Source organism: Mirounga leonina, unplaced genomic scaffold, assembly GCF_011800145.1.
Source record: "Mirounga leonina isolate KUSES-001 unplaced genomic scaffold, KU_Mleo_1.0 Mir_55, whole genome shotgun sequence".
NCBI classification, from domain to species: domain Eukaryota; kingdom Metazoa; phylum Chordata; class Mammalia; order Carnivora; family Phocidae; genus Mirounga; species Mirounga leonina.
Window position 1 is genome coordinate 8038401 of NW_023270816.1, and position 22627 is coordinate 8061027.

At 38.1% G+C, this 22627-nt stretch overlaps 1 protein-coding gene across 5 annotated transcripts in view; it reads right to left on the reverse strand.

Moving 5' to 3' along the window:
• Positions 1 to 22627, reverse strand: part of LOC118001954 (cAMP and cAMP-inhibited cGMP 3',5'-cyclic phosphodiesterase 10A) — a 292816-nt gene that overhangs the window by 174563 nt on the left and 95626 nt on the right. The gene's annotated exons all lie outside the window — the stretch shown is intronic.

Genomic DNA, 22627 nt, shown 5'->3' on the forward strand with positions numbered 1-22627 from the left:
ATGACTTAATAGGTACAGAATTCTGTTTTGGGTGAAGGCCAAGTTTTAGAAGTGGACAGAGGTAATGGTTATAGTACATGTTGCGAGTATAATTACTGCCTCTGAATTATAGACTTGAAGTGGTTAAAATGGCAAATTTTATGTTATGTATATTTTGCTACTATGAAAAAATAGTAAAAAAGACAAAGGTTAAATCTTTAGCAGTTTTAAACTATAGACATTGTATCACGTGACAGCTGTTTTCCAAGAGCAGATCCCAGTGTTGTCCTGGAGGCAATGGTGCACTTCAACGCTGTAAAGGTAAGCCCTACAAAGTACTTAGACCTTCCTGTAAATAGTTACCATAGCTTTAATTCGCAAGGTAAGTGAAACTCTATCCAGAGAAGCGAACAGGAGAATATAGTGCTGGTACATTTTAGGTGCTAAAACAATGTTTACTGAATAGATTCCTATCTTTCACTGTTTACAGCACAAATTCTCCTTTCTCTCAGGGGCACTGAATCCAGTGATAAAACTAGTATTCAGCTCAGAGTAACTGACATTTGTCTATTCATATTCCATGTAAGTAATCAGTTTCACTGAAATATTTTTCAGTCTAATAACAACTGTTAAATATACATAGGATTTTCAAACACAGTACTTCTACACATTTTCATGTTGAACATATAAAATCATGTGTTTTGAAACAGGCACTTCATGTGGGTATGCCATTCATTAGACAACTCCAAATCACGAACAGGCTATCAATAATTATTACTCCGTGATGGCAATTATTTTTACTGTTATATCCTCTCTGTGAATTATTCAGTAAATTACTACCATCCTTTGGGATAGTCAGGTAAAAAAGGAAGCAGAAAATTGTCCTTTCAGAGGCAGAAAAGAAGAAAAGGAAGCATATCTTTATGACTCCAGGGAACAGGCTGCATGTTCCCACCACCAGACCAGCCACACAATTAACACATGTTAATTAGTTCTGTTGGGGACTGAAGTCACAACTGTTAGGATTCTTCAAGAGAATGGTAAGTTGAGAAGGCAAATAATTTTTTTCAATGAATCCAGTACTTCCACAGTCAATTTAAACTATAGATAGACAGATATGGATATATAATTATATAGTTGTATTAGATAAAAGAAAAATAAGACCCCCATCTGTGCTCATGTGGCAAAAGACCTCCAGTGATGTGAAATTCAATTTGAGAAATTCTACAAGGTGCTAAAGATAAAAGCCTGAATAAAGTAAGACAGAGTTCTCCTGACAGAGTAAATTACAGTCCTCAGATACAAAAGGCACAGGATATTGAAGTAAACTAATAGCTGATTTGACCTTCAAGAAGATAGGCAATGAGAATTCCCATTCTCTTCAATCATGTCCTTCAGTCTTTCATAGCTGACATTTGATTCCCTCTTAAAACTTCATCACTTTTGTGACACAACACTGTATTGTTCTTATCCTAACTTCTGATTTGCTCCTTACCTCTCCTCTTCCATAATCTATAATGATGACAGCAAAATCTGAATCAAGAATTGTAATATCTTTTTCATCTCCAGTTCTTGGGTATTCTTCCATCTTGCCTCAAAATTAAGTGAGTCATCTCCGTCCCACATCCTCCCAAAGTGATTTCAACTCTCAGCTTTACTCTCTCTGCTACTGGTACTCTCCATTTTCCCAGAGACCCAGGCTGGAAATATAAAGTCATAACTGACTCATCCCCCTTGTCATCTCATTTCATCTTAGTGCATGATTATACAAGTCCTGCTTGCCATATTACATATCAGATTAAAGGACTTGTGTCTAAAATACACAAAGAACACTTAAAACTCAACAAGAAGATAACCCAATTAAAAATGAGTCAAAGATCTGAACCCATGTCATCAAAGAAGATACAGATATGATAAATAAGCATATGAAAAGATGTTCATCTGTCAATAGTGAACTGAAGTTAAAACAAAAATGAGATTCGACTACATGCCTATTAGAATGGCTAATATCCGAAAACTGACTGTCAATTTTGGCAAGGATATGCAGCACCAAAAATTCTCATTTGCTGCTAATAAGAATGCAAAGTGGGAGTTACTTTGGAAGACTGTTTGGCAGTTTCTAATAAAGCTAACTATAATCTTACAATATGACCTAGCAATCACACTACTAACTATTTACTCAACTGACTTGAAGACTTACGTCCACACAAAAACCTGCATGTCAATGTTCACAGCAGCTTTATTCATTACTACACAAAACTTAAAGTACCAAAAATGTCCTGCAATAGGCAAGTGAATACACAAGTTGTGGGATATCCATACAATTAAATATTATTTAGCAATAAAGAGAAATAAGCTAATGAAGGGTGCCTGGGTGGCTCAGTCTGTTAAGCATCTGCCTTTGGCTCAGGTCATGATCCACTCTTTCTTCCTTTGCCCCTCCCCCCTGCTTGTGGGCGTGCACATTCTCTCTCTCTCTCTGATAAATAAATAAAAATCTTTTTTAAAAAAGAGAGAAATGAGCTAACAAGCCATGAAAAACATGGATTAGGCTTAAATGCATATTGCTAAGTGCAAAAAGCGAACATGAAAAGGCTGTATATTGTGTAACTGCAATTACAACATTCTGGAAAAGGCAAAACTACAGCGAGAGTAAAAAGATCATTGGTTGCTAGATGTTTGAGGGGAAGGGATTAAGACTGAATGGCTGAAGCACAGCACATCTTTTATGGTGGTGAAACTATCCCATATGATACTACAATGGTGAGTAAGTGACATTATGTATTTGTTAAAACCCACAGATGTTGTAAAATTTTAAGAAATCATTTAGAAAGTCAGGCTATCCCAGAATGGAAGGCAGGATATGGCACAAGAATCTAAATGTATGACAAATGTATAAAACCTTACTGAAGGAGGTGGGGGATAAGGTGCTGACCTGAGTAACTTTAGAAATGAGTGGAATCTGCTCAGTGGGAAGTCTGCTTTTCCCTCTCCCATTCCCCCTGCTTGTTTTCCCTCTCTCACTGTCTCTCTCTCTTTCAAATAAATAAATAAAATCTTAAAAAAAAGAAGGAAAGAAAGAAAGAAATGAATGGAATCTGTAAGACTAAAAGCAAAAGAAACTCCACGGAATCACTGTACTCTAGTTGATAAAGTTATCTTACGGCAGGTAGAGTTTAACAATTCTCACACCACTATTCATTTATATTGAAACCGAACAATTAAATAAGTAGATGGTGGGAATGAGGCTTCTCAATGGTAGAGTAGGATGTTATAGATAAGCAAAAGGAGTCTAGAGTAATCTATAGGGTAACGGATTAGACTTTGACACGTCAGTATGAACTCATATTTAGCTTAACACAGATACAGACGGCTAAACATTGAAATACTGGTAGATATACTCTGTGTACACTCAGGTCAGCCACGCACACACATGTCCTTGCTCTGTTAGCTGAGAGGACCTACAAGCAACAATATGCCAGGACCAACAAGTATACGTAGCAGCCAGATCTTGGTTTCTAATACCGCTCTCCGATAAAAGGAACCACAGCTACTTGGAGAAATGGCTGAGTCTAGGACAAGTACACAAAATATGTCAGGTGAACTTGGAGCATCTTGTTTCCATAAAGTAAGGAAGTGCTAAGTGTGTATATATGAAACACACAAAATGAGTGCGTATGTCAAAAGGATATAAAAGTTGATTGAAAGAGCTCCCAATGATTTGCACATGGAACCATTTGAGTAACAAGATAAAGCAGTACTGGATTATAATCCAAAGAATAAAATAATATCCATGCTACGCTACGGTCCGAATGTTTGTGTCCTGCCCCTCCAAATTCAAAGGTTAACATCCTAATTCCCAAAAGTGATGGCATTAGTAAGTACAGCCTCTGGGAAATGCTTAAATCATGAGGGTGGAACCCTTACCAAGGGCTTTGGCTCCAGAGATCCCTACACCCTTTGTGCCATGTGAGGATACAAAAGGCCCGTGACCTAAAAGAAGGCCCTCACCCAACCAAGCAAGTGCAATGACTTTAGATCTCCCACCCTCAGAACGGTGAGAAATAAATGTCTGTTGTTTGTAAGCCACCCAGCCTGTGGTATTTTGTTATAGCAGCCTGAATGGACTAAGATAATCCAGGAGTCCACACTGATATAAATAAAGGACTGAATAAATAAACAGAGAAGAACAAATATTCCACTCAGAAGAATTCCAAATAATGTATGTAGATACTCTGCCCCCTAGAAGGCAGGGCATAACTCCCCACTCCTTGACACTTTGTATAAATTACTCAAAACTAAATTTTTAAAGATCAATTGAGTCATAAATGAGTTATGATGTCTAAGTAAACTTCTAGACTAAAAAAATTAATTAAATCCTGGATTTAAGTATGTAGAAGAGAATGAAATGCCGAATACACCATTTTGGTTGTAAACTCCACTAGAATTCCAAAGAGTATCACATAGCTTTATATCTCAAATGTCTCAAAAGATCTAAGTATAATTTTCTTCCCAAATTACCATTCATATTTCAAGAAAATCACTACCTCCTTCAACAAGAGAATGGTAGGAGGCGGTTTGACCTGGTAATTGAAAGTACAGGCAAAAGTTAGTTTCCTCATCTCACCTACTGACCTGGGCATGAACCTGGGCAAAGCACCTCATCTCTCTCAGCCTGGCTTATTTGTTTGGGAATGAGACCTGAATGGGAATAGTAACACTATCTATCACAGGGTCATTAGAATAATTCAATAAGGTAATCCATAGACAGCATTTTTGCCTGATACATTTAATAATAGTACCAAAATGCCATTTTTTTACCTGTATGAAGCCAATACTTGAATTTGTCTAGAGGCTCAAATCATAGGTTTGTAACTTTCATTTCTTTAAAATTCCAAATTTTCTAAAACTTCCATTTTTTTAAACCTTTTTAAAAAGGTTTAATTTTTAAGTAAACCCTACACCCAACATGGGGCTCAAACTCACAACGCCAAGATCAAGAGGTGCATGCTCCACCAACTGAGCCAGCCAGGAGCCCCTAAAACTTCCATTTTTATTTTAGCATTTAATGTATGCTCAACATCCTCAGCCATCAAACGCAATCTCTCTCACTTTTCTTCTAACATGTTATCCACTTTTACTTCCTATTAACATCCAATTTTGCAAAGAACCTTTGGGCCAATACAGGATCAACCCAGAATAAGATACTGAAATAACAATCATCCACACTCTTGGAAAATAGTACATGTATGGATGACGAAACATGGGTCTTTTGTGTTTGTCTGGCTTTGGTTTCATGCTTCCATAGCTTCCCATGGCCTATACATCCTGTTTATGTCAAAAAAAAAAAAAAAAAAAAGGACTTAGTTTTTTTGAGAATAAACCCAAGGAAAGCAATAAGGTCAGACCAGAGTTGTCCTTAGTGCAGCTGGCCTCCAATGATTAAAAATTTGCCACTAAAAATCCATATAATGAATCATACAGATCCTAAGGTAACATGTACATTTGAAACAATGTATTTTGAAATACTTCATTTCTACTAATAAGCTACATTCTCTTGTCTATGCAACATATATTTCATTTTCCCACATCTGGCAGGGATGCTGAGGAGCAGGGGCTGGGTCAGAGTCCCAGATGACAGAAGGGAAGCACAGGATACTGACAGACTGAATGAGCGGACGGAGGTAGAGACAGTTGGATGAATTTCCTTATTTTCACAATGCCCATTGAAAATGCCATGAAAGGTTACAATCTAAATAAAACCAAAGCAAAACCAGCAGGGTGGTACATGTCATGGGTAGATTTAGCACTGGACCTGGAGGCATGTAAAAAAGGGCAGAAGAAAGGCTGATAAATGTTTTTGTAAAGACGATGTGTGTCTAGTAACTGAGCTGACAACCTGTGGAACAGATGATCAACAGCTTCATTTTGATGCTGAGTAACTCTCTTCAAGACACTGACAAACAAATAGATAAAAGCCACAGCAATACCTCCTACTTCAATATCTTATTACCGGACCATAATGAAAAGGATTAGCTCCATTTGTGTTTCAATCCGTGGTGATGCAAAATATCAGCGACAAAATACGACTATCAATGATCATTCACTTTTCATCTTTTTTTTAACCTAGGAAAGTGAGGCTAGTTTCTCCCATCTCAGCAGAAATCTTGCAAGCATTGATAATGTAACACAATGGCACGCTACACTCCCCTTTTGGTTGCTGCTGTCTATAACACATATATCCAGTTTTTTTCTGATGGAGACTGTGTGTGTTATGTGTGTGTGTCTACACACACACACATATGTATGTAAATTTAAACTTTTTGTAAAACCACACAAACGTAATGGGCTCTCATGTCCTCTACACCCGGCTTCAACAATAATCAACTCATAGCCAATATTTTCCATTTGTACTCCCTACCCCTACTCACTCTCTTCTAATTTTGAAACAATCTCACACATCATTTCAATACATTCATATATGTCAATGTATATTTCTAAAAAACAAAAACTATTTTAACCACAAATGTTAGTGTTACATCCACAGAGAAATTAATCATTAGTTTTAATACCATCAACATCCAAATGTTGAAGTTTCTATTATTCAATGTTTTTTTTAATAGGTTAAATGAACCTAGACACAGGTAAGGTCTATATGCTGCAGCTGGAGTTGTGTGGTATTTTTCCTAGGTCTCTTTTATCCTATAAGTTCCCCTCCATCCCTTCTGTTTTCCCCATTATAATTTATTATTGAAGAAAACATACCTTTTGTTCTATGCTTTTCTACAGTCTGTATTTTTCTGACGGAATCCCTTTGGTGGTGTTTACCACGTTTATCTGCTCTTTGCATTTCCTGAAGACTGAAATTAGATCTAGAAACCTGAACAAATTGAGGTTGAATCTGGAGGTGGGTAAGCAAGGTTTAAAGTGGTACTGTGTTCTTCTGTCAAAAGGTTTATACCATCTGGCTGTCTCTCTGTTTGTGACATTGGTAGCATCTGTGATCCAACAATTACTAACTCATTAGGGCTTAAACAGAGCGGTTTCCTAATTCTGTAATGTCATCTTCATTTATTAGCTGAAATATTACAAAGAGAAACTTCGCTTCATCGACTCTTTGTCATATAAATAAGACAGAATAAATGCTTAATTTGTTTCCCTTTATTTACCAGTTTTCAAGTGAGTTGGTTCAGTGGCATTCCCCTGTAGGTGAGCAACTAAAAAAAATTAGTATTGTTATGAAATCACAGATTTGAAAAAATTTGATCTGTTTCTTCAATCGTAATTATAGGCCTAAGTTGGAGATATTGCGGGTTTGGTTCCAGACCACTGCAACAAAGCAAATACTGCAATAAAGTGAATCAAATTATTATTTTTTTTTTTACTTCCCAGTGCATGTAAAGGTCACGTTTACACTACACTGCAGGCTGTTAAGAGTGCAATTAGTGTTACGTCTAAAAACACAAGGTACATACCTTAATTAAAAAATACTTTATTGCTAAAAAATGCTAACCATTATCTGAGCTTTTTGCCGGTGGAGGGTCTTCTTTGCCTTGGCGTTGATGGCTCCTGACTGATCAGAGTGGTGGTTGCCGAAGGCTGGGGCGGTTGTGTCAATTTTTTAAAAATAAGACAACAATGACGTTTGCCACGTTGACGGACTCTTCCTTTCAGATGATTTTTCTGCAGTACACAATTCTGTTTAAGAGCAACCTACCCACAGAAGTACTTCTTTCAAAATTTGAGCCAATCTTCTCAAACCCTGCTGGTGCTTTACCAACTAAGTTTTTATCCTATTCTAGGTTCGTTGTTGTCATTTCAACAATCTTCACAGCATCTTCACCAGGAACAGATTCAATCTTCAGAAACAACATTCCTTGCTCATCCATAAGAAGCAATTCCTCATCCATTAAAGTCTGATCATGAGATGGCAGCAGTTCAGTCCCATCTTAAGGCTTCTCTTCTAATCCTAGTTCTCTTCCTGTTTCCACCACATCTGCGGTTACCTCCTCCTCTCAAAGTCATCCAAAAGGGTTAGAATCAACTTCTTCCAAACTCCTGTTAATGTTGATATTTTGGCCTCTTCTTGTGAAACACAAATATTCTTAATGGCACCTAGAATGGTGAATCCTTTATATAGGGTTTTTGATTTACTTTGCCCACATCCATCAGAGGAATCACTATGTCAAGTATAGCTTAGGGAATGTATTTCTTAAATAATTAAGACTTGAAAGTCAAAATCACTCCTTGATCCATGGGCTGCAGAACAGATGTTGTGTGAGCAGGCATGAAAACAATATTAATCTTGTAATACATCTCCATCAGAGCGTTTGGGTGACCAGGTACATTATCAATGAGAAGTAATATTAAAAAACAAAAACAAAAACAAAACTTTTTTCTCTGAGCAGGAGATCTCAACAGTGGGCTTAAAATACTCAGTAAACCATGTTGTAAACAGATGTGCTGTCATCCAGGTTTTGTTCTTCCCTTTATAAAACACAGGCAAAGTAGATTTAGCACAATTCTGAAGGGCCACATTGATGAGGGAAAAAAAGCAGAAAATGTTCACCTATAGCCCAGAAGGCTGACCTGTAGCCTGCGGAGTTCCTATAAGGATCAAATACACGCTGGCTGCTACATTCTTAAAGGGTCTCATGACTGCCTGTAAATCTCACCAACAGTTAATATCCAACCGAACGACGGGCACCAGAGAAATCTTGTGGAAGTTGTTTACAAATAGAAATTTGAAGACATTCATGATCCAATAATCCCTGCACATCCCCTCCCCTCCTGCTTGAGCACTAAGCATATAATAACCACCAGCTTCATACAGCAAAAGTGCAACTCCTTCTGCCCACGGGTCCTGTCCTCATGCTACTCAAATAAACTTACTAAGCTGCACTGTAAAAGGTCTCAGGAATTCTGTCCTGACCATGGCACTCAACAATACAACTATGATTCTGGAACAGCAAATGAGTACTGACTTCAACTTAAAATCACCAGCTTCATTGGACCCTAACAAGAGAGCCTGCTTTCCCTTTGAAGCTTTTAAGCCAGGCACTGCCTTCTCTCAGTGATGGTTTTCCAAGATGGCATCTTCTTCTAGGCGGTTTCATTTACATTGAACGTCTGTTGCTTAAGGTAGCCGCCTTCAGTAATTACCCTAGCAGAGTCTTCTGGAGGACTTGTTGCAGCTTCTCCATCAGCAGGTGCGGCTTCACCTTGCACTTTGACGTTATGGAGACGGCTTCTTCCCTTAAGCCTCCTGAACTCGCAAAGGTGCCAGCTTCACTGCCAGCTTCACTTTTCTTCTGCGGCCTCCTCACCTCTCCCAGCCTTCACAGAAGCGAAAAGAATTAAGGCCTTGCTCTGGACTGGCTTTGGCCTAAGGGAATGTTGTGACTAATTTGATCTATCCAGACTACTAGAACTTTTCTCCGTATCAGCAATAACGCTGTTTCACTTTCTTATCATTTGCATGTTTACTGGAGTAGCACTTTTAATTTCATTCAAGAACTTTTCTTCTGATTTCACAACTTGGCCAACTGGTGCAAGAGGCCTAGCTTTTGGCCCATCTTGGCTTTCAACCTGCCTTCCTCAGGAAGCTTAATTGTTTCTACCTTTCAATTTCAAGTGAGAGACATGTGGCTCTTCCTTTCACTTGAGCATTTGGAGGCTGTTGTAGGATTATTAACTGGCCTGATTTCAGTATTGCTGTGTTTCAGGAAATAGGGAGGCCCAAAGAGAGGGAAAGAGAAAGGCAATGGCTGGTCAGTGAAGCAGTCAGAAAACACACATTTATCAAGTAAGTTTGCCATTTCGTATGGGTGCAGTTCATGGTGCTCCTAAACAATTACAACAGTATCATCACAGGTCACCATAACAAATATAATAATATGGAAAGAGTTTGAAATACTGCAAGAATTACCAAAATGTGACACAGAGACATGAAGTGAGCAAATGCTGTTGGAAAAATGGTGCCAGTAAAACTTGCTTGATGTGAGGTTGCTGCAAACCTTCACTTTGTAAAACAAACAAATGCATTATCTGTGAAGTGCAATAAAGGGAAGGACAATAAAATGAGGTGTGCCCGAAAATAAATTATAATCATTAGACTCTAAAAAAGGAAGATGAGCAGAGACAAATTATTGGATTAATTTTCTTTTTTTTTTTTTAAAGATTTTATTTATTTATTTGAGAGAGAGAGAATGAGAGAGAGAGCATGAGAGGGGGGAGGGTCAGAGGGAGAAGCAGACTCCCGGCCGAGCAGGGAGCCCGATGCGGGACTCGATCCTGGGACTCCAGGATCGTGACCTGAGCCGAAGGCAGTCGCTTAACCAACTGAGCCACCCAGGCGCCTTGGATTAATTTTCTATTGGCCATAGAAGCAATAATTATGGTGGGTGGGAACAAAGATACAAGCCTAAACACCCACCTCTTAAAGCCAAATTGCCCTTGCTTCTGACCCTTTTTCCTGCCTGATCTTAATATTCCATAACGGGATCACCACCAACTAGTGTTACCTTCCAATCTGGAATAATTTTAACTCAAATTATAAACTGAAAAACTTGACTGCTCAATCTGAAGCTATGACAAGAAGGTGGGAAGACATCTTTGGAGCAGAAATGGCCTGAGCCATGGGCTAGCCCTGAAAAGAAGTTTAATCTGAGACTCCATTTTCCCCTATGCATCTGTCCTTCATTTCCTCAAATGTGCCAAGCCCTGTCCCCATCCATGGACCTTGCTGCTGTTTGCCCCGACTCTTCCCCACTCTTCCCTTGGCTGAGTGAGACATTCAGCCAATTTAAAAACACCTGGCCCACTAAGCACATGTTCTATATTCACTGCCCTGTCCCATTATCCTCTCGTTCAGTCTACTCTTACTCTCCAAATGCCATGGTGACATCTTCCATTTAGTTAGTGTCATCTTATCAAACTTCAGCCTCTGCAAGGAGACTACAAGCCCCATGCGGCAGTAACTATCTTCCACCCCTGTCCGTGTAGCACAGTCCCTGGCTCTGTGCAGATAAGACCTAACATGGGCCTGAGACTGCTCTCCCCCGAGAGGCTGCGTGCTTGCAAGGCTGGTCCTTGGCTGGCATCTGGGAACTCAACTCTGAAGTGGTCCAGTGGCCCCTGCACTAGGCTGCTTGTGCAGATGGTGTGGTTTATGGCAAATAGCCGCTTTCCTTCTAGAAGTCTGCAGTTTGGGACAGTGACAGGCAGAGGGTGCCTATGTAACCAGCCGCAGTAAAATCACGGTAGTATGAAGTCTCTAATGAGATTTCCTGGGAGACAGCACTTCCAACGTGTTTTCACAAATGTTGCTGGAGGAATTAAGAGCTTCCTGTGTGGCTTCACTGAGAGACGACCAACAGATGTATGTGCCAGGTCCCCCTGGTCTTTGCCTCGTGTGCCTTTCCCTTTGCCGATTTTGCATTGCCTCCTCTTTTGCTGTAAGAAATCTTAACCAAGGGTATGACTATATGCTGTGTCCTGGAGTCTTCCCAGCAAATCACCAAACTTAAAAATAGTCTTGCAAACCCCCAACACAGGACCTTCATCATTAGATGAATTAATCAGTGAGTCAGTCTTTGTCTAAACGTGATTTCATAGATAAGTAGATTTGTTGCTGGACACTGCCCAGTCCTGCATGATTGCAGATGGATGCATCCAAGTTGGAAAGCAAGTGTCCAAGCAAAAGGCTCCTCCTCTCAGTAGCCCACTGCTCCTATTCAAGTCCCCGATCTTCCTTGAGATGAGAGATGGGATTTATTTCTTTCTCTAACACTACCTTCATGTTTCTTCTTCCATCCAAATAGTTTAATGTCTATATTGTTTCCTGAAAAATTAGAATTTCTTTACATTTTGAATATGCTTTCCTAATTCTGACATCCTTCAATCCACCTACAATATAGCACCAGTTCCAGAAATATACCCTTGTGCATAGTATAACGTGGAACACTTTACATCAAAGTTATTCTCCCTAATGTGCTGGAAGACATGAGCTTACAAACATAAGGCTTTATTAGTACCTTCTTCTAATCATTTAACCAAAAAGGGAAGGGAAAAAAAAACAAAAAACAAAAACAAAAACAAAAAGGGAAGGGATTAATGGGTTCTAAAGGTAATTTCTTTTTTGGCTTCTTTATGTAAAAAGGCGAAGTCCTTTCTATGCAATAAATGGAGGTTATCACGTGACAGATATAAATGGTTATTAATATCATTAAAATGGCTCCAAAGTTTTAACAAAAACAAAGAGATAAGATGCTTCTTTGTGGGGCGCCTGAGTGGCTCAGTTGGTTAAGCGACTGCCTTCGGCTCAGGTCATGATCCTGGAGTCCCGGGATCGAGTCCCGCATCAGGCTCCCTGCTCGGCGGGGAGTCTGCTTCTCCCTCTGACCCTCCCCCCTCTCATGTGCTCTCTCTCTCCATTCTCTCTCTCAAATAAATAAATAAAATCTTTAATAAAAAATAAAAATTAAAAAAAAAAAAAGATGCTTCTTTGGATTTTTGTCAAGTCCACAGCCAATGATACCACTATTTTCAATCAAGGAGGAAAAACAGGGAGGAAATTAATGCCTTATTATTTTTCATGGAAACAGAAAAACAATCCTAAAATTCATGTGGACCCACAAAAGACCCCAAACAAGCCTAAGGGAATCCTGAGAAAGTACAATGACTGATTTCAAACTTTACTGCAAAGCTACAGTAATCAAAACAGTATGGTACCTGCATTAAAACAGATACAGACCAATGGAACAGAATCAAGAGCCCAGAAATAAACCCCCACATATACAGTCATTTAATAATTGACAAGAGAGCCTTATATTAAGACTCAATGACAAGATAGTCTCTTCAATAAATAGTGCTGGGAAAACTGAAGAACCACATACGGAAGAATAAAACTAGACCCTTACTTTACACAACTAACAAAAATTAACTCAAAATGGATTAGAGAGTTAAGACCTGAAACCATAAAACTCCTAGAAGAAAACATATGGAAAAAGCTCCTTGATGTTGGTCTTGGCAATGATTTTTTTTGGATAGTACACCAAAAGCACAAGCAACAAAAGCAAAAATAAACAAGTAGGACTACATCAAGCCAAAAAGTTTCTGCACATCAAAAGAAACAATCAGCAAAATAAAAAGACAACCTATAGAAAGAGAGAAAATATTTGCCAACTAGTTGATAAGGGATTAATGTCCAAAATATATAAGGAATTCATACAACTCAAAAGCAAAAAATAAACAATCCAATTAAAAAATGAGTAAAGGACTTGAATAGATATTTTTCTAAAGAACATATAAAACTGGTAGTCAGATACATGAAAAGAAGCTCAGAGAAAGACAAATACCATAGGATTTCACTCATATGTGGAATTTAAGTAACAAATTAAAAAAAACAAGACAAACAAAAAAACAGACTCCTAAATACAGAGAACAAACTGGTGGAGGGGATGAGGGATTAAGGGGATTAAGAGAACACTTACGGTGATGAGCACTGAGAAATGTATAGAATTGTTGAATCACTATACTGTACACCTGAAACTAATAACACTGTATATTAATTATACTTGAATTTAAAAAAAAAGGATGCTCAACATCACTAAATCATCAGAGAAATGCAAATCAAAATCACAATGAGATGTCACCACATACATGTTAGAATGACTATCATCAAAACAAGAAATAACAAGTGTTGGCATTTTTGTGGGAAAAAAAAAAGGAACCCTCGTGCACTGTTGGTGGGAATGTAAATCGATGCAGCCACTATGGAAAACACTATGGAGGTTCTTAGCATGATCCAGCAATCCTACTTCTGGGTATATATCCGAAGGAAATTAAATCACTATCCTGAAGAGATATTTGCACCCCCCATGTTCACTGCAACGTTATTCACAACAGCCAAGACATGGAAACAACCTAAGTGTCCATCAACAGATGAATGAATCAAGATGTGTTGTATGCACGCGTGCACATACATACACACACACACAGAGGAATATTATTCAGCCATTAAAAAAAGGAAATCTTGCCTTTTGTGACAACGTAAGTGGACCTTGAGGACCTTATGCTAACTTAAATAAGTCAGACAGAGAAAGACAAATACTATATGATGTCATTTATATGTAGAATCTAAAAAAGCCAAACTCGAAGAAATAGAGAATAGAATGGTCGTTGCCAGAAATTGCAGGGAGGGGAGATGCTGGTCGGAGTACAAACTTCTAGTTATAAGATGAATAAATTCTGGGAATCTAATATACAGCCTAGGGACTATAATTAACAATACTGTATTATACACTTGCAAGTTGTTAAGAGTGTAAGATCTTAAAAGTTATCACCACACACAGAAAAGGGGGGCGATGGCAGTGTTAACTAACCTTTTTGTGGTAATCATTTCTCAATATATGCATGTATGAAATCATCAAGTTGTACACTCACAATTACACATAAGTCAGTATCTCAATAAAGTTGAAAAAAATTTTAATGCCTTATAATAATTACCCCTGCCTTTTATCTATCTCACCTAAATAATTTCTTCCCACCCAAGTACATTCCCACTGAAAGAAGATTTGTCTATGACTTAAAAAGAGGTCATTTAATGAACCTTGACTGAATATACTGCCAGGATTCTGACGTACATAAATGATTATTTATTCCACATGAATTAACAGGTGAGGGGTACTTTGGTTGCAGAGAAGACATTGTTTCTAACATTCATAATTTGCATTTATCTGAAGGCAAATCCCACAGTGCTATATTTCTAAGCCAAAATAAAATTAAGTATGTGTTTTCCCTTGGCTGAGAACATCAATGAACATTTCTTTAACTGAGAAAGCCAAATAAAAACCTAAGCTGCTCAAAATGATAAGGATGAAAACAATGATTTTTGAAGTAGAACTAAAAGAATTAGCTTAAGTACACCACAGTTCACCCTTTCCATGACTCAGAAAACTATACCTCCAAAGTAAAGTATAAAATGGAAGGTTATGCAGTATAAAGGATTTAAGACTCTCACCTCTTTAACTCAAATGCAGTTGTAAACCCAAAGTAACCTGGTGGGAGACCCGGTTCTCCAGGTTCTAAGTTAGCAGACGCAAGCTCAAATACAGGCTATGTTCTTTAAGAAAGTCACTTACCCCTTTAAGCCTCCTTGGCCTCACAAACAAAAGACTGGGGCCAATGACAGTACTACCCCATAGGGGATAGGGGTACAGGGATATTTAAAGGAGTACATGCAAGCATCTGCACGCATACTACGTGACTGCAAATTAATTATTTAATAACATCCATCCAAAATAGTAAGCACTTTTATATCAAGAAATACTAGGTTTGGGGCGCCCGGGTGGCTCAGTCGTTAAGCGTCTGCCTTCGGCTCAGGTCATGATCCCAGGGTCCTGGGATCAAGCCCTGCATCGGGCTCCCTGCTCGGCGGGAAGCCTGCTTCTCCCTCTCCCACTCCCCCTGCTTGTGTTCCCTCTCTCGCTGTCTCTCTCTGTCAAATAAATAAGTAAAATCTTAAAAAAAAAATACTAGGATTTAAGATTTTGACAGAAATCCTATCATGCTGTTTAAATGTAATCTGACTTTACAAAACCTGTATTTACCTATATTTAGCAAATAATTCATCTGGGTGTTATTTCAGAAATAGTAATATTTTAGATATACCCATGAGTGTTTAAATTGAGAATAACAAACTGCCTAGCTAACCACCATATTAACAAGACTATGTAATTGACCACTCACCACAGAGGAACCCAGGCAGGTCTAAATTTAATAGCTTCCAGGCAGGACCACACAGGGATGGGTGCCAAAGGCTGGATGAAGTCAGTTAGCTACTGCAAAGGGCCAGAGGAATGTGGAGCTCAAGGCACATATCTAACGACACGCCACAGAGTGCAGAGGGTGAAGTCTGCAGAAGGCAAACCTCTGTATGAACTCGAGAGCTGTCTTGAAGAAGTAATCAGTGAATGAGAAGATGGGTAAAAACAGGAAAGGCGTAGGCAGCCTAGAGGTAAAGACAGAAGTAATCCAAGAAAGTTCAAGGTTTTGGCCTTGAAGACAGCTGAGACGGATGTAACTTTTGTGGATTATGGTGACATGGCTGAAATGGTTCGAGAGTTGGGATGGTTGATCTGGATTAAAGGCACAAGGACTGAGTAGCCATAGACTTTGAAAAGTAGCAGGTAGATTCAGTGTTATTAACGTGATCCACATGGTAACATTAACCAAATGACTGAAATCAAACTCTGCCCCTGAAAGTGAAAGTGGTTTCTCAAATGTTGGACAATAGCCACTGAATATAGATAAGCCTAATGCTAAATAAATACACTCTGCACCTTAGCCACAAAACACACAATGAATCCGTGGACAGACATTTCAGCTACCAAAGGGCAAGTACAACATTTAAAGTAATAACAACAAGAAAAATTTTAAATCTACTACTATACATTGAGGTTACTAAGTAAGTCATTTGATAAAATGTTAAAAAAAAAAAACTAATGATAAATACTGCCATAGAAATAAACCTTCTAGTAGTATACAATGTTTTAAGAAGGCTTTAAAAAATACTTCATAAAGGAAAGAAAATAGGGTTCACATGATGCAACAATGTGGCGAAATAGAAAGAATAGAAAAATGGACAAAAGAGAAACACACAGAAAGAGACTAATGTACGAAATACACAGACAGACTTTCTATCAATAAGCTCAGTGTTCAGTGTTTCACAACCAGGATTTAGATAACACAAGCAGGGTAACAACAGTCATTTCTTACGGCCATTTAATACCCTGGTGATATGCTCTTTTGGTATTCACATCAGCATTTTTATTTATCCAAGTTTAAAAGAATCATACCCTAAAAGTGAAAGTATACAAACCCCGTATGTTAGGGATTTCTATAAACCATTCCTTTTCACTTATCAAAAGGGATTTAAAAAGTCATGCACTCTTATACAAATTTGAAATGAAGAAAATGAAAGAATAGACAGTATTTTTCCTTCCTTATTAGAAAACATACCTTCTTAAAAATCTTTATTGTAAGTTGATCCAGAAACTGTGTTTTTCTAGACTTCCTCTATAAAAATATATTAATCACTATTTTACAGTTCTGCATTCAATGTAATTCATTTAAAAATAGTATCGAAGTCTTACTAAATCAGGTATTATACTGTGTTTTAGGATGAATCAAGGAACTTAAAAAACAGTAGGAAGATGAGCAGTCAGACAGATAACCATGCTGCGAGGTTGATAAAAGTACATCAACTGAATACAAAATGTGTCTAACACTATTAATTCTAAACACTGAGGTCCATTTATTCACTCAGGAAATATATATTGAATGCCTACTAAGAACAAAGCATAATCCTGTGGTTGAAATACAATAAATAATATCCTTAAGCTTATGGAGTTTTAAAATTCTCTTTTATACTGATAAGGCTAGCCAACAAGAATGAGTGACAAATTTAAAAAGACAAAGAAGGACTAGGAAACATCAAAGACGACTCCACCATTTCTAGCTTAGGTAACTGACAGTGATGTGAACCACAGGAGGTAATGAACAATTCACGGAAAAGAAAGTGGTTTTGGTTTGAGATCTGTGGAACTGCAGTTGCCTACGAGATTATCTATATGGTGATGTCTTGAGTAGGAAATATAAATCTGTAGCCCAAAAGAAAGCAGGGACTAAGAGGTGTATACTGGGAAGTCATCGTATTGATATCAGATTTACAGATGAATTAGATTTCCCAGGAATACTGCACTGCATCCTAGATGGCAAAAGAAAATGTTAATTTCCATCTTTGCCCTATGCTATTTTTTAAAATCATGGGAGAAAATTGTAGTATACACTGTCTCATTAAAAAGATTACGCCATTCTACATGAACAGACACTTCTCCAAAGAAGACACCCAGATGGCCAAAAGACACATGAAAAGATGCTCAACATCACTCATCATCAGGGAAACACAAATCAAAACCACAATGAGGTATCACCTCACACCTGTCAGAAAGATTAACATCAAAAACACAAGAGGGGCGCCTGGGTGGCTCAACTGGTTAAGCAACTGACTCTTGAGCTCGGGTCATAATCTCAGAGTCCTGGGATGGAGCCCTGTGTCAGGCTCCATGCTCACTGGGGAGTCTGCTTGAGGCTTCTCTCTCCCCTGTTCCTCTGCCCCTCCCACCTCACTCTGTCTCTCTCCAAAAAATTAAAAACACACACAAGAAACAGTAAGTGTTGGCAAAGATGTGGAGAAAAAGGAACCCTCATAACCTGTTGGTGGGAACGCAAACCGGTGCAGCCACTGTGGAAATCAGTATGGAGGCTCCTCAAAAAATTAAAAATAGAACTACCCTATGATCCAGTAATTCCACTACTGGGTATTTACCCAAAGATTATGAAAACACTAATTCAAAAAGATATAGGCACCCCTATGTTTATTGCAGTATTATTTACAATAGCCAAATTATGGAAGCAACCCAAGATGAATGGATAAAGAAGATGTGGGGGGCGCCTGGGTGGCTCAGTCGGTTAAGTATTGGCCTTCAGCTCAGGTCATGATCTCAGGGTCCTGGGATCGAGCTCCACATTGGACTCCCTGCTCAGCAGGGAGTCTGCTTCTCCCTCTCCCTCTGCCTACCACTCCCCCTGCTTGTGCTCTCTCACACTCTCTCTCTCAAATAAATAAATAAATAAATAAATAAATAAATAAATAAATAAATGAAAGGTGGGGTATGTATACACACACACACACTGGAATATTACTAAACCACAAAAAAGAATGAGATCTTGCCATCTGTAATGACACAAATGGATCTAGATAGAGAGTACAATGCTAAGTGAAATAAGTCAGTCAGAGAAAGACAAATACCATTATGATTTTACTCATATGTGTAATTTAAGAAACAAAACAAACAAGCAAAGGGGGGGGAAAAGAGAGATAAAGCAAGAAACAGACTTTTTTTTTTTTTTTAAATGTGCAGTTAGCCACTGTATAGTACAGACTCTTAACTACAGAGCACAAACTGGTGGTCACCAGAGGGGAGGTGGGTGGGGGTAGGGGTCAAATAGGTGATGGGGATTAGGGAACGCACTTATCATGATGAGCACTGAGTAACGTATAGAATTGTTGGCTCACAATACTACACACCTGAAACTAATATAACACTGTATGTTAACTATACTGGAATTAAAATTTTTAATAATAATAATAAAGATTATAGTAACATTCTAGAAAAATGCAAAGCAGGTATACATTTTTTCAATTGGACTGTACAGTAAATCTTTTGATCAATCTCCTCTTTATTCAAATCATCAAGATTCAAAACCACAGTCACAGAAAAGCATTTTGTGACAAGCAATATCCTAAGATGCCCCCAATATTTTCTCCTGGTGTACACACCCTGCATAACATGCAGGACTGTGAATATGATGGATTTTGCTCCCGTGATCAGATTATGTTACATTGTAGACTGGCCTTAAGATAAGCAGATTATCCAGTTGGGTCTGACCTAATCACACAAGCCATTTTAAGAGCAGAGAATTTTCTCCTGCTGGTGGAAGAAGAGGAAGGCCAAGATTCAAAGCACAAGGAAGATTCAAAGTGCCACTACTGAGTGGAAGATGGAGAGCCCTGTGTCAAGGAATGCAGACAACTTCTGGGAGCTGAGAGAGGCCCCAAGCTAACCGCTGGCAAGGAAATGTGGACCCCAGTCCCACAATCACAAGGAACTGAATTCTGTCAATGACAATAATGAGTTTGGAAGCAGAGGTTTCCCCAGTGTCTTCCCCAGAACCTCTAGATGAGAATTTAGTATGGTGAACACCTTAAGGTTAGTCTTTGTGATAATGTGAGCAAAAGAAAAAGTCACACAGTGCCAGAATACTAGTCTACAGAACTATGAGTTAATAAATGGGCACTGTTTTAAGGCACTAAATTTGTAGTAATTTGTTATGCAAAAATAGAAAACTAATATACTTTTGGGGAAGTTGGATTATTTTTATTATGATTCCAGCTAAGTAAATAGGAATTTTAATACAGTTCCCAAACTATGTTACCCATAACAAATTTAACAAAATGTATCACCGCCAACAGCTGTCAAAGATGTAGACATTTTGTTCCTTAACTGAAGTACAAACTCAGAAGACTGTACCTCTCTACTTTCCCAATCTCGTATTAGCACCAAGAGGCTGAGAGAAACAAGCACAAAAGTTCTCCAGGAGTATGTGCATGGTTATGAGGGAACATACCAACTGGCAGTGAAACATTCCTGAAAAGTTATAATCTGTGGAGACAAGTATTTCTTAAACTAGCTTCTGTAACACTCCCAGCAGAGCAAAGCAAGCATCCAATCCAAGATTCCCTGAAGAGCAGAGGCAAAAGACCCTATTAGGTTCTCAGTTATGTGACAGCAAGATTAGGAAAAGACATTCCAAAGAGAACAGCATAAAGCAGATGTATTAGTCAGCTTGCAATGTCACAATAAAATACCACAGACTAGGAGACTTAAAGAACAGGAATTTATTTTCTCACGGTTCTGAAGGCTGGGAAGTCCAAGATCAAGGTTCCTCCAGGGTTTGGTTCCTGGAGAGGCCTCTCCCCTGGCTGTCCTGACACAGTAGAGAGAGCACTAGTCCTCTGGTATCTCTTCTTATAAGGACACTAATCCTATGGGATTAGGGGCCTACTCTTATATTATTTATGATAATATAATATTATGATATCATGATATTTAATTACTTCCTTACTCCAAATATGGTCACATTGGAGGCTAAGGCTTCAACATATGAATTTTGGGGGAACACAGTTCAGTCCATAGCAGCAGAGATTTCTAATCTAAATATCTTAAATCATTTCAGTTGTGATACACTATTCTCAAAAAAGGTATTTTAAATTTGCTTAAATTTTAAAATAGCAATGAATGCAAAAAAGTGGGCAGATGTCATAAATTTAAGGGTTAGAGTGTTAAATACCTCATAGAGTAAGAATAAGTGGTTAAAAGATATTAACATCAAAGACTCAATTAGCAGACATAGCAGGTACATAGATGAACAGCCCAAGGAGGGGGGCAGGGAATAAGCCTATGAAAAGTTAGAGAGCAACAGTACTGAGAATCAGCTTTTTTTTTTTTTTTTTTTTTTAAAGCATATGGCTTCACTAGTGAATTATCTCAAATATTTAAGAAGAAAATAATACCAATCCCACACAAAGTTGAGAGGGTAGGCGTCCCAACTTTTCTTATGAGGCATTTTACCCTGATATCAAAGACCAATACGCCTCATGAACATAGAGCAAGAATCCTTGACAAAATATTAGGAAATTAAATCTAACAACATATATAATAAGGAATATGCAGCACAATCAAGAGGGTCTTATCTTAGGAATCTGAGGTTTAAGATCCAAAAAGCAACTTACATGATACACCCAGTTGATAAAGTACAAAAACCCTATCATCATGTAAATGGATACAAAGAAAGTTGTATGACAAAATCTAATATCTATTCATGATATAAACTCCCAACAAAAACAGAGACTTTCCCAACCAGATAAAAGACATCTATGAAAAATCTACAGCAAACATTATAGTTCATTGTGAAAAACTGAATGCTTTTCTCAGACAAGAAATAAGGCAAAGATGCCCGCTCTCACCCATTTCCATTAAACATTGTACTAAAGGTTCTAGCCAGCATAATGACACCAGAAAACAAAGAAAGGAAGTAAAAGCACACAGATTAGAAAGGAAGAAGTAAAGCAGTGTTTATTTACAAACAACATACATAATCTTATAGGAAGAAAATCCTAAAGAATCTACAAAAAATTATTAGAATAGCTTATTTAGCGAGGTTACAAGCAAATATTAAAAAATCATTTATTTTTTCTAAATACCAGTAATAGTAAAAAAAATGAACATAAATGATAGCACCAAAAAGAATAAGATACATAAAATAACTAACAAAATAAGTTTATCCACTCCCTGAAAACTAAAAACACTGCAAATACAAACTAAAAAACATTTACATGGAGAGATATGCCATGTGCATGGATTACAAGACTCAGCATCAATAAGATGTCTATCCTCTCCAGAATGATCTACAGCTTTTTGTAAAAAGCTGGTAAGCTGATCCAAAAACTTACCTGGATTCAGAAGACCTAAAATAACCAGAACAATTTTGAAAAAGAGAAAGAGAAGACTTACGTATCTGAGATTGACACCTACTATAAAGCTAGGGTAGTACATCTTACAAACAAATAAATTAATCATATACTTATGGCATATAATTAATGCCACTCTACCTGAAGTGGTTTAATCATGCATTTCCAAAATAAAACTTTTCCAAAACCTTCTCCTTAATAGTCTCTGTCATCTCTATAAATGACAACTCCATTCTCTCAGTTGCCTAGGCCAAAACCTCTTTTTTTTTTTTTTTTTTTTTTTTTAGATTTTATTTATTTATTTTGACAGAGAGAGACACAGCGAGAGAGGGAACACAAGCAGGGGGAGAGGGAGAGGGAGAAGCAGGCTTCCCGCCGAGCAGGGAGCCCGATGCGGGGCTCGATCCCAGGACCCTGGGATCATGACCTGAGCCGAAGGCAGACGCTTAACGACTGAGCCACCCAGGCGCCCCAAGGCCAAAACCTCTTGAG